This window comes from Bicyclus anynana, chromosome 18 (assembly GCF_947172395.1).
Source record: "Bicyclus anynana chromosome 18, ilBicAnyn1.1, whole genome shotgun sequence".
NCBI lineage: Eukaryota > Metazoa > Arthropoda > Insecta > Lepidoptera > Nymphalidae > Bicyclus > Bicyclus anynana.
Genome location: NC_069100.1, coordinates 6,597,861 through 6,607,860, shown reverse-complemented (window position 1 = coordinate 6,607,860; position 10,000 = coordinate 6,597,861). Strand labels below are relative to the sequence as shown.

General features: G+C 52.3%; 2 non-coding genes and 1 pseudogene across 2 annotated transcripts; all 3 read right to left on the bottom strand.

Annotated features, from left to right (window-relative positions):
* The window catches only part of LOC128199080 (large subunit ribosomal RNA), a 7,269-nt pseudogene extending 2,460 nt beyond the window's left edge, over positions 1-4,809 (bottom strand).
* Positions 4,810-5,213: 404 nt separating this feature from the next.
* Positions 5,214-5,370, bottom strand: LOC128199127 (5.8S ribosomal RNA). The gene has a single exon (XR_008251805.1). It is a non-coding gene; the product is annotated as a 5.8S ribosomal RNA (ribosomal RNA).
* A 161-nt stretch (positions 5,371-5,531) lies between these two features.
* LOC128199030 (small subunit ribosomal RNA) lies at positions 5,532-7,434 on the bottom strand. Its single transcript, XR_008251734.1, has one exon. It is a non-coding gene; the product is annotated as a small subunit ribosomal RNA (ribosomal RNA).
* Between the last annotated feature and the right edge of the window lie 2,566 nt (positions 7,435-10,000).

The following is a 10,000-nucleotide window of genomic DNA, read 5'->3' as shown; positions in this document are numbered from 1 at the left end:
GCCCAGTGGCACCGCACTTGCCGCAGGTCGCCGCTGTGGCCCGGCAGTATTTTTCCGGGTGGCCGTATTGCTGACACTTGTTGCAGCATGTCACCTGGACGTGGTCCAGGGCTTCCACCGACTGCCACCCGATATACAGGTGGCCTTTGTTGACCAGTACATCACGCAAGGCGGGCGAGCACTCTATGACGACGGTGGTGGATCCAGCTCTGCGCCCTCGGCGCTTATACACTTTCCCCTCCTTAGCGACCCTCTCGAGCGACCATTCTGAAGAGGCCCGCAGATTCTGATCGTATAGGGCCGCGAGGACGTCGTTTTCTGCTGGATCCCCGTCGAGGTCTCTCAGGCAGACTCTAGGCGACCTCCTTGTAGGTTCCGTGACACGCAGCGTGGGTGGGACTGCGTTCCGCAGCCTTTCGGCCGCCAAAGGTGAGGTGGTCTGGACGACCACCCCTGCGTTTCCCACCTTGCGGACCCTTGCCACCTGGACGTTTATTTCCGCTGGCTTAATAGACCTCTTAAGCTCAGCCTTGGTTTCTTCCGCGGTCTTAATCTTTCCCGTCTGGTCTCCAGCCGGGTAAAATGCCAGGACAGGTCCACCCTGTCGGATGGGGACCGGTTCAGTCTTCCTGCCCAATCGTAGGGCCGAGGAATAGGAGACTGGTGCTGTCAGGGGAGCGTCTGCAGCGGGAGCCCCTGGTTTAACCTTATGTTGAGCCTCCTTTAATTGTGCCTCTCTCAGTTTGGCCTGCAGCAGCTGTGTCTCCATTTCGCTCAAGCGCAGGGTGAGCGCAGCGACCACCGCGAGGATTTCCTGGGCGCTGCTAGCAATCGTGTTTGTTGCCTCCTTGTTTAACCTTGAGGTATGGCCCGTAACAGCGGCCATCACCTGCTCCAGCTGACTGTGCACCCGGTCAAGCAGCTCCGCCTTGCTGGCCGAAGCCAGCGATTTAGAAGGGGCGTCATCATCGTCCGTCTCAGGCTCCGTAGTTTCTGGGTCCGGTCGTTCCCTGGGGTGACCCACATGCAGGCCCGCAAGGGGTGGCGCATGGGTCCGCGGCGACGCAGGCGCTGCAGCAGGAAGTGGTGGCGTCACGGTACGAGCCGGGCGACACAAACGAACAGCGTCCAGTGCCCGCCCTCGCTCTTCCGGAGAAGTCAAGGGGCGCTTGACGCCAGTCTTCCGCGCTGGTAATGGGGCATGGTGGGCACGCGGGCTCTTCTTCTTCTGGTGAGCAGCCGGGGTGAAGAAGTCTGACCCACTATCGTCTTCGCTTCGCGCCGATGCAAAACCCGAAGGAGGGGTCCGGGCCAGCGATGTCCGTGGCGCAAAGGGAGAGGCGGCCTGAGCCGCCTCTTCGGGGTTCATGATGGAGAACTCCAAGTCCGGGGCAGAGTTCGTGTATTGATCTTGCAAAAATCAACAAAGTCCAGGTACACGTAACCTATCCGCTCTAGGACCCGACCGACTCAAGTCGGTACGACCTACAGCAGTCTGTGCCCCACCGAGTGACAACTGACAGCTGTCGAGTGGCAGGTGCCAGCTATCAAAGTCAATGTGACAACGTCACTTGCCAAGCGCCACCACTGAGTGACAGATGACAGCTGTCGAGTGGCAGCCGTCAACTGTCAACGCGTCAATGTCACTTGCCTCGTGTACTTCCTAACCTACAAACCACGTGCTCGCATGTGCGAAACACGTGGTGGCCTATTCTAACCTAAATCTAACCTAATCTAGTACACGGGAATGCCCTAAAAGATACCTAATTAAAACAGCACAAATAAATACAAGTAAATAAAAGAGTAAGCGTCTTTCCACTGTCTAAGAACGTATGTGTAATTATTCTAAACTAACCTAACTTAACTAATGGAGTCCTGTCTCGTAATCCCTGCGCTCCCGAGGGATGAACGTCCAACCAGGGGGTAGGCGGCGTTATCACAAGCACACTAAGCACTTTCACTTTCACGTAATATTAAAATATCCGAGGAAATGAATTTTAAGAGATCGAAAATTCGCGGAGCTCGCGCAAACACGTCCGTTCGCCGCGAGGGACAGCGGGAATCCCGTTAATCCATTCATGCGCGTCACTAATTAGATGACGAGGCATTTGGCTACCTTAAGAGAGTCATAGTTACTCCCGCCGTTTACCCGCGCTTGCTTGAATCTCTTCACGTTGACATTCAGAGCACTGGGCAGAAATCACATTGCGTCAACACCCGCGAGGGCCATCGCAATGCTTTGTTTTAATTAGACAGTCGGATCCCCCTTGTCCGTGCCAGTTCTGAGCTGACCGTTGAACGGCGGTCGTACAGAACCGCGCCGGTCGCGCACGAGACGAAACCGACGCGGCCTTACGGCTAGGAAGATCCGCGGAAGGTCGGAACGCGGGTCCGGATTCCGCCCGAGCGCCCCGAGAGACGCACGAGCATCGACCAGGCCCGGCACCGGCCGCATCCGCTTCCCGTCCAAACCCGACACGCCCCGGTCCTCAGAGCCAATCCTTATTCCGAAGTTACGGATCCAATTTGCCGACTTCCCTTACCTACATTATTCTATCGACTAGAGGCTCTTCACCTTGGAGACCTGCTGCGGATATGGGTACGAACCGGCGCGACATCTCCACGTACATCCCTCACCTGAATTTTCAAGGTCCGCAGAGAGTATCCGGACACCGCCGCAAATGCGGTGCTCTTCGCGTTCCGAACCATATCTCCCTTCTATAGGATTCCATGGAACTCGAACGCTCAGGCAGAAAAGAAAACTCTTCCCGGACCCCTCGGCGGCGTCTTCAGGCCACTTTGGGTTACCCCGTCGAACGCTCGCTTTGAAACGAGGGAACGATTGTTGAAACGGTTCCGCTGCCGGGTTCCGGAATAGGAACCGGATTCCCTTTCGCTCAACGGGCGTTGTTTGTCACAAAAGAAAACACGCCGCATCGACATAAGATCTCTCCTTGAGCTTAGGATCGACTGACTCGCGAGCAACTACTGTTCACGCGAAACCCTTCTCCACGTCAGTCCTCCAGGGCCTCGCTGGAGTATTTGCTACTACCACCAAGATCTGCACCGACGGAGGCTCCAAGCGGGCTCACGCCCAGACCCTTCTGCGCTCTCCGCCGCGCACGTCCTACTCGTTACGGCATAATGACGCGCGTCCGAGGAGCGCGCGTCCCACTTGCCCGTAACGGTATTGTATAGGCAAAACGCTTCAGCGCCATCCATTTTCAGGGCTGGTTGCTTCGGCAGGTGAGTCGTTGCACACTCCTTAGCGGATTCCGACTTCCATGGCCACCGTCCTGCTGTCATGAGCGACCAACGCCTTTCATGGTGTCCCATGAGCGTTTTTTAGGCGCCTTAACACTACGTTTGGTTCATCCCACAGCGCCAGTTCTGCTTACCAAAATTGGCCCACTTGGCACCGTCATCAGATCTCCGGCTTCATCGTTCGAGTAAGCCGGAGCTCTCACCCATTTAAAGTTTGAGAATAGGTTGAGGTCGTTTCGGCCCCAATGCCTCTAATCATTCGCTTTACCGGATGGGACTGTCGCTGTCGACGCCAGCTATCCTGAGGGAAACTTCGGACGGAACCAGCTACTAGATGGTTCGATTAGTCTTTCGCCCCTATACCCAGTTCCGACGATCGATTTGCACGTCAGAATCGCTACGGTCCTCCATCAGGGTTTCCCCTGACTTCGACCTGACCAGGCATAGTTCACCATCTTTCGGGTCCCAGCATCTGTGCTCGGAGCGCGCCTGCATTCACGGATTGGAAACGAGACGCCTCGGGAGTGCGGGAGGCCGACCGGGACCGGCGCTCCATCCTCCCTACGTTCACTTTCGTTGCGCCTTTCAGTTTTGTGACAAAGACAACTCAATGACTCGCACACATGCTAGACTCCTTGGTCCGTGTTTCAAGACGGGTCCTGCGAGTGCCCGAAAATGACTCATCGCAGACTGAGACGCGCACGGTCCGAGACGTCACGGCTGCGACAGCAGCGGCGCCGCGTCGCGGTCCGCGCTCAGGCAGGACCGCGACCTTCAGTGTGTACGGCGCGAGCTTGCGTCGGGCCGGACGCGCGCGAGGCGCGTGCGCGGTTCACTTCTATACCGTCCGACAGCCGGCCGGCCACCGTCGCGGTCCAGCGGAGGGCGCGAGCCCGCCGCTGGGCGAATCGGACGGCGCTCAAGCCGACGTCGAACGGGTCGCGATGCATTACTGAGAGAGAAGTGCACGACGCCGACGGTACTGGACGGACGCGACCCGTGCCGCGCCGCGGCACCCGCGAGGGGGCACGCGCGCGACATCGAGGCGCGCGCCCGCGCGCCGTCGGATGTCGATGAATCTCTCCGTTCGTTCATTCGAGTTTCGCAGGTTTACCCCTGAACGGTTTCACGTACTCTTGAACTCTCTCTTCAAAGTTCTTTTCAACTTTCCCTCACGGTACTTGTTCGCTATCGGTCTCGCGGTAATATTTAGCCTTAGATGGAGTTTACCACCCACTTAGGGCTGCACTCTCAAGCAACCCGACTCTGAGGAGCGTCCCTCTCGCCGCCTCGCTCCGTCGCTACGGGCCTGGCACCCTCTACGGGAAAGCGGCCCCGTTCAAGACGAACTTTGACGGGAGCGGCGACGGCGAGATAGCGGAACCTCCCGAACACCACATCTCCCGCGACCGTTAAAGCCGCGCGATTCAGTGCTGGGCTGATTCGCGTTCGCTCGCCGCTACTGACGAAATCCTGGTTAGTTTCTTTTCCTCCGCTTACTAATATGCTTAAATTCGGCGGGTGATCCTCCCTGATCTGAGGCCAACGATAAAAGTGGAGGCAGACGCGATATCCGTCGGCTCGACGGCGCCGTTCGCGCACGCGAGCGCGCTCCCCCGCCGCGAGGCGAGAGGGGCGCGCCGCGAGAGCGCACGGCGCCGCCGCGCGAGTCCGGACGTCGAGTCCGCCTACGCGTGCGCGTCAGCGGCACGCACGTACACGTGCGCGCGTACGTCGCCACAGATTCACCGTAAACGGAAGGGTCGGTGGGACGAGCGCGCACGGACGCACGCACACGCACACACGTGTGATATTTTTGAGCGGACCTGCGGAGCGCGTGCGCCGCCGCCGATCGAGAGACACTCTCGTCGAACGGCGCACGCACGCACTGCACCGGACGCGCCACGTGTCGCACTGTGTGGACAGTGTGGTGTGTGTATTTATGCAGCCGGCCCTCAGACAGGAGTGGTCCTGGATGTTTCTCCACGGACCGAAATGTACGTTCGAAATGTCGATGTTCAAATGTGTCCTGCAGTTCACACTATGACGCGCAGTTAACTGCGTTCTTCATCGACCCGCGAGCCAAGTGATCCACCGTCCAGGGTAATGGTTTTCGTTTTCTCGTTTTTTGTTGTGCACATGCGTTGTCGTTTTGTTGGGTGGTACGAGTGAGCGAGTGAGTGAGTGAGTGAGTGAGTGAGGTTAGATCGGTGCGTCTCTGACAACACGAGCACGCGCAAACGCAAACATGTGCGTACGCGGTACGTTAATGATCCTTCCGCAGGTTCCCCTACGGAAACCTTGTTACGACTTTTACTTCCTCTAAATGATCAAGTTTGGTCAACTTCCCAGCAACGCCGACGGCCGTGAAGCCACCGCGTGTCGGTCCGAAGACCTCACTAAATCATTCAATCGGTAGTAGCGACGGGCGGTGTGTACAAAGGGCAGGGACTTAATCATCGCGGGCTTATGACCCGCGATTACTAGGAATTCCTCGTTTATGGGGGATAATTGCAAACCCCAATCCCCAGCACGAAGGAGTTTCAACGGGTTGCCCGGGCCTCTAGGCCAGGGAGAACATGCTGATTCCTTCAGTGTAGCGCGCGTGCGGCCCAGGACATCTAAGGGCATCACAGACCTGTTATTGCTCAATCTCGTGCGCCTCGAAGACGCCGGTCCCTCTAAGAAGAACTTTAATACGCCGCCAGTGAGTTGCGCGACCGGAGTCGCGCACACCTAAATGACGACGCCTATTTAGCAGGCTAGAGTCTCGTTCGTTACCGGAATTAACCAGACAAATCGCTCCACCAACTAAGAACGGCCATGCACCACCACCCACCGAATCAAGAAAGAGCTGTTAATCTGTCAATCCTTCCGGTGTCCGGGCCTGGTGAGATTTCCCGTGTTGAGTCAAATTAAGCCGCAGGCTCCACTCCTGGTGGTGCCCTTCCGTCAATTCCTTTAAGTTTCAGCTTTGCAACCATACTCCCCCCGGAGTCCAAAATCTTTGGTTTCCCGGAAGCTGCCCGCCGAGCCATTGTAGTAACGTCGGCGGATCGCTAGATGACATATTTACGGTTAGAACTAGGGCGGTATCTAATCGCCTTCGAACCTCTAACTTTCGTTCTTGATTGATGAAAACACCTTTGGCAAATGCTTTCGCTGATGTTCGTCTTGCGACGATCCAAGAATTTCACCTCTAACGTCGCAATACGAATGCCCCCAGTTATCCCTATTAATCATTACCTCGGAGTTCTGAAAACCAACAAAATAGAACCGAGATCATATTCTATTATTCCATGCACGAAATATTCAAGCGGCATTTTGAGCCCGCTTTGAGCACTCTAATTTGTTCAAAGTAAAATTGTCGGCCCATCTCGACACTCAACGAAGAGCACCGCGATAGGATTTTGATATTGAACCGTCGCGTTAACGACGGCTCACCGACGATATGCTCCGCAGACGTGTCAGTATCACCGCGGATGCGGTGCACCGACAGCGCGGCGCACAAATGCAACTACGAGCTTTTTAACCGCAACAATTTTAGTATACGCTATTGGAGCTGGAATTACCGCGGCTGCTGGCACCAGACTTGCCCTCCAATTGTTCCTCGTTAAAATATTTAAAGTGTACTCATTCCGATTACGAGGCCTCGTAAGAGTCCCGTATCGTTATTTTTCGTCACTACCTCCCCGTGCCGGGAGTGGGTAATTTGCGCGCCTGCTGCCTTCCTTGGATGTGGTAGCCGTTTCTCAGGCTCCCTCTCCGGAATCGAACCCTGATTCCCCGTTACCCGTGACAACCATGGTAGTCGCAGAAACTACCATCGAAAGTTGATAAGGCAGACATTTGAAAGATGCGTCGCCGGTACTGGACCGTGCGATCGGCAAAAGTTATCCAGATTCATCAAAATTAACGACTTCGGACGCGAGGCCCTCCGTCGATTGGTTTTGATCTAATAAAAGCACTCGTCCCATCACTGGTCAGAGTTCTGATTGCATGTATTAGCTCTAGAATTACCACAGTTATCCAAGTAACCGAGTAAGATCTAAGGAACCAAAACTGATATATTGAGCCATTCGCGGTATCGCCTTAATACGGCTTGCACTGAGACATGCATGGCTTAATCTTTGAGACAAGCATATAACTACTGGCAGGATCAACCAGGGAGCAGATATTGATATTATTATCTAAGCTCTCTTCCCCCCGCCACACGACCCACAAACACACACCCACACTTCGTCCCCAACCCGGAAGCTCGACGGACACACGTCGCACGCGACAGGCGGGGGAGTGGGTGGTGGTGTGCGTGCGTGGCAGAGGGCCTCTGAAGCACGTGATCGCGCCACGGCTCCGGCGAACGGAGCGCGGCGCGGTGCCCGACATTGTGCAAGAAGAGCGTACACGACGCAATCTCACAGGACACGTCCTCCGACCGCACAGAAAAGTATGCCATTAGACACTCTCGCAGTGCTGTCGTCGGGTCCCAAAGAAACTTGAACGTTCTATGAACGAGACGTACATACCACACACGGCGCTCCACTGCTAGAGTGAAGCCGTAAGTGTTTTAACAGTGACTCTGCGGAAAACCACACGTGGGTCGTCGCCCGGAGTGTGAGAGACCGTCATCCAGACTCTCTGATTGCTCAATCAAGTTGGGAGTACACATTGTTCCAGGGCGACACACGATGCCGCCCCGCACACAGTAAATCAAGCTACCGACACCGTGGTTTGTGAATTTCTCGCCGTACGACGATTATACATACTACACGGGGTGTGGAAAAGCGTCAAACGCGATTCCGTCGGTTGCAACGCCGTTGTTTTTTTTTTTTTGAACGTACGCACGCGCACGCACCACGTTGTACATTCGTATATATACATACGTGCACACACATATAAATTAATATATTAACATGTACGTACGTACACGTATATATTCAATTCAAACGTATCGCAAAAACACGATAACGCGCGCACACGCACAACACGCGCCGTGTCACGTCGACACCCGAGAAGAAAAGCGAGCGCCACCAGACTCTCACACAAGCACCTCAAACGTCGACGCGCCACGACCCTGTCATAGTAGTAAACGCGCTGACGGCGCAATCTGTGTACATGTGTATGTGTTATTTTGAACGAATCAAAAAATCGAGCCGTTCGTTTATTGTGTGTCCCGAAAACGGGCCGGAAAAACATTTTCGACTACGAAAATGACTCGGAGGGGGGGGGGGGGCGGGGGGGGGTGGGGGGCGGTCGCCGCCGCCGCGGTTTGGGGGGGTTTTGGCGGATGGGGAGGTGTTTCGTGAACAACTTTTTCTACACTTTCTACTCGACTAGTTGTTGTTGTTGTTGTTGTTGTTGTTGTTGTTGTTGTTGTTGTTGTTGTTGTTTAGGGTATTTACATTTTTAACCGACTTCAAAAAAAAAAGGAGGAGGTTAAGGTTAACCCAAGTGTTCTTAGTTAGGTGAAATGAAAAAATAAAAAAAAAAAACCAACAACACTACCTGTGAGACGCTATATAGAGTCGAAGTGAAAAAAAACTTTTTTTTTTTTTTTTACTATTGCAACATGTTATTGTAACGTGCAACCAACAAATATATCTATCGTAACTGAAAAGGTGTGAAATAAATAAATTAATTAAACAAATAAAAAAACCCGACTGCATAAATTATACAAAAACTGAAAAGAAAATAACAAGCTCAGTCCACGTGTGTAGAAAGCAATTAGAAAATTAGAAAATTAGAAAACAGTCGGGACCTATTATTATATTGAATAGAATGATGTTCGTCTACATTTTTTTACAGGTCCCGACTGTTTAAATAATTTATTTATTTACACTGTACGATATGTGAAAGCATGAAATCTAATTTTATGCAACTGGTTACGAAAATAATGAAATTAAATTATCATAATAGTACAGCGGTGTATATCGTAGTATTTAACAAATTAACAAAACTTAACATTAGTTAGTGATAATAATTTAATAGGTTTAACCTTGGTAAGCACAATATTGAACGATTCACCACTATAGTTAAAAACGAAAAAATATGTGAAAAAAAAATCAAGAGCTTTTCAAAGTTTGTATTTTAATTTTTTAATAAAACATGACACTGGATTGGCACCGCCTTCAAACTGATCAGAAGGTAGCATATGGGTAAGATGTTATTTTTATTTTTAAATTTTTAGTGTTAGCACACCTAATGAGTGTGAACACAAATAGAAACGTTATTTTCTTATAATAAGTATCTAAGTCCTATAATCCCAATTTTAATTTTATTTAATTTTACCTTAACTCATATACAAAATTTCACTGCCCCTTTATCCACACGTAATATGAATATTGAGAAAAACGTGAATGGTGACTGTCCCCCGTCTTCATCACCAGACCCCCTATGCAGTCACAATCCATATGGTTCATCAAGTCCAAACACAAGGTAGCTACTGTGAACCGTCGAGGAGTTCCCTTAACTCCCCTTCATCTTCGTCACCAGACCCCTAATACAGTCACAACCTATCCAAGGTGGAAAGTTCTCATCAACACAAAATTATCAAGTCAAAACATAAGGTAGCTACTGTGAACCGTCGAGGAGTTCCCTTAACTGCCAACAAATAAATCAAGCCCAAACAAAAGGTACTGGTCTGTGTTTCGGCTCCATCATCAGACCAACTCCAGACCTTCATAAAATTGTAGTGGTTTAAAATACCTTATGAAAACACTAACAAACGCACTCACTA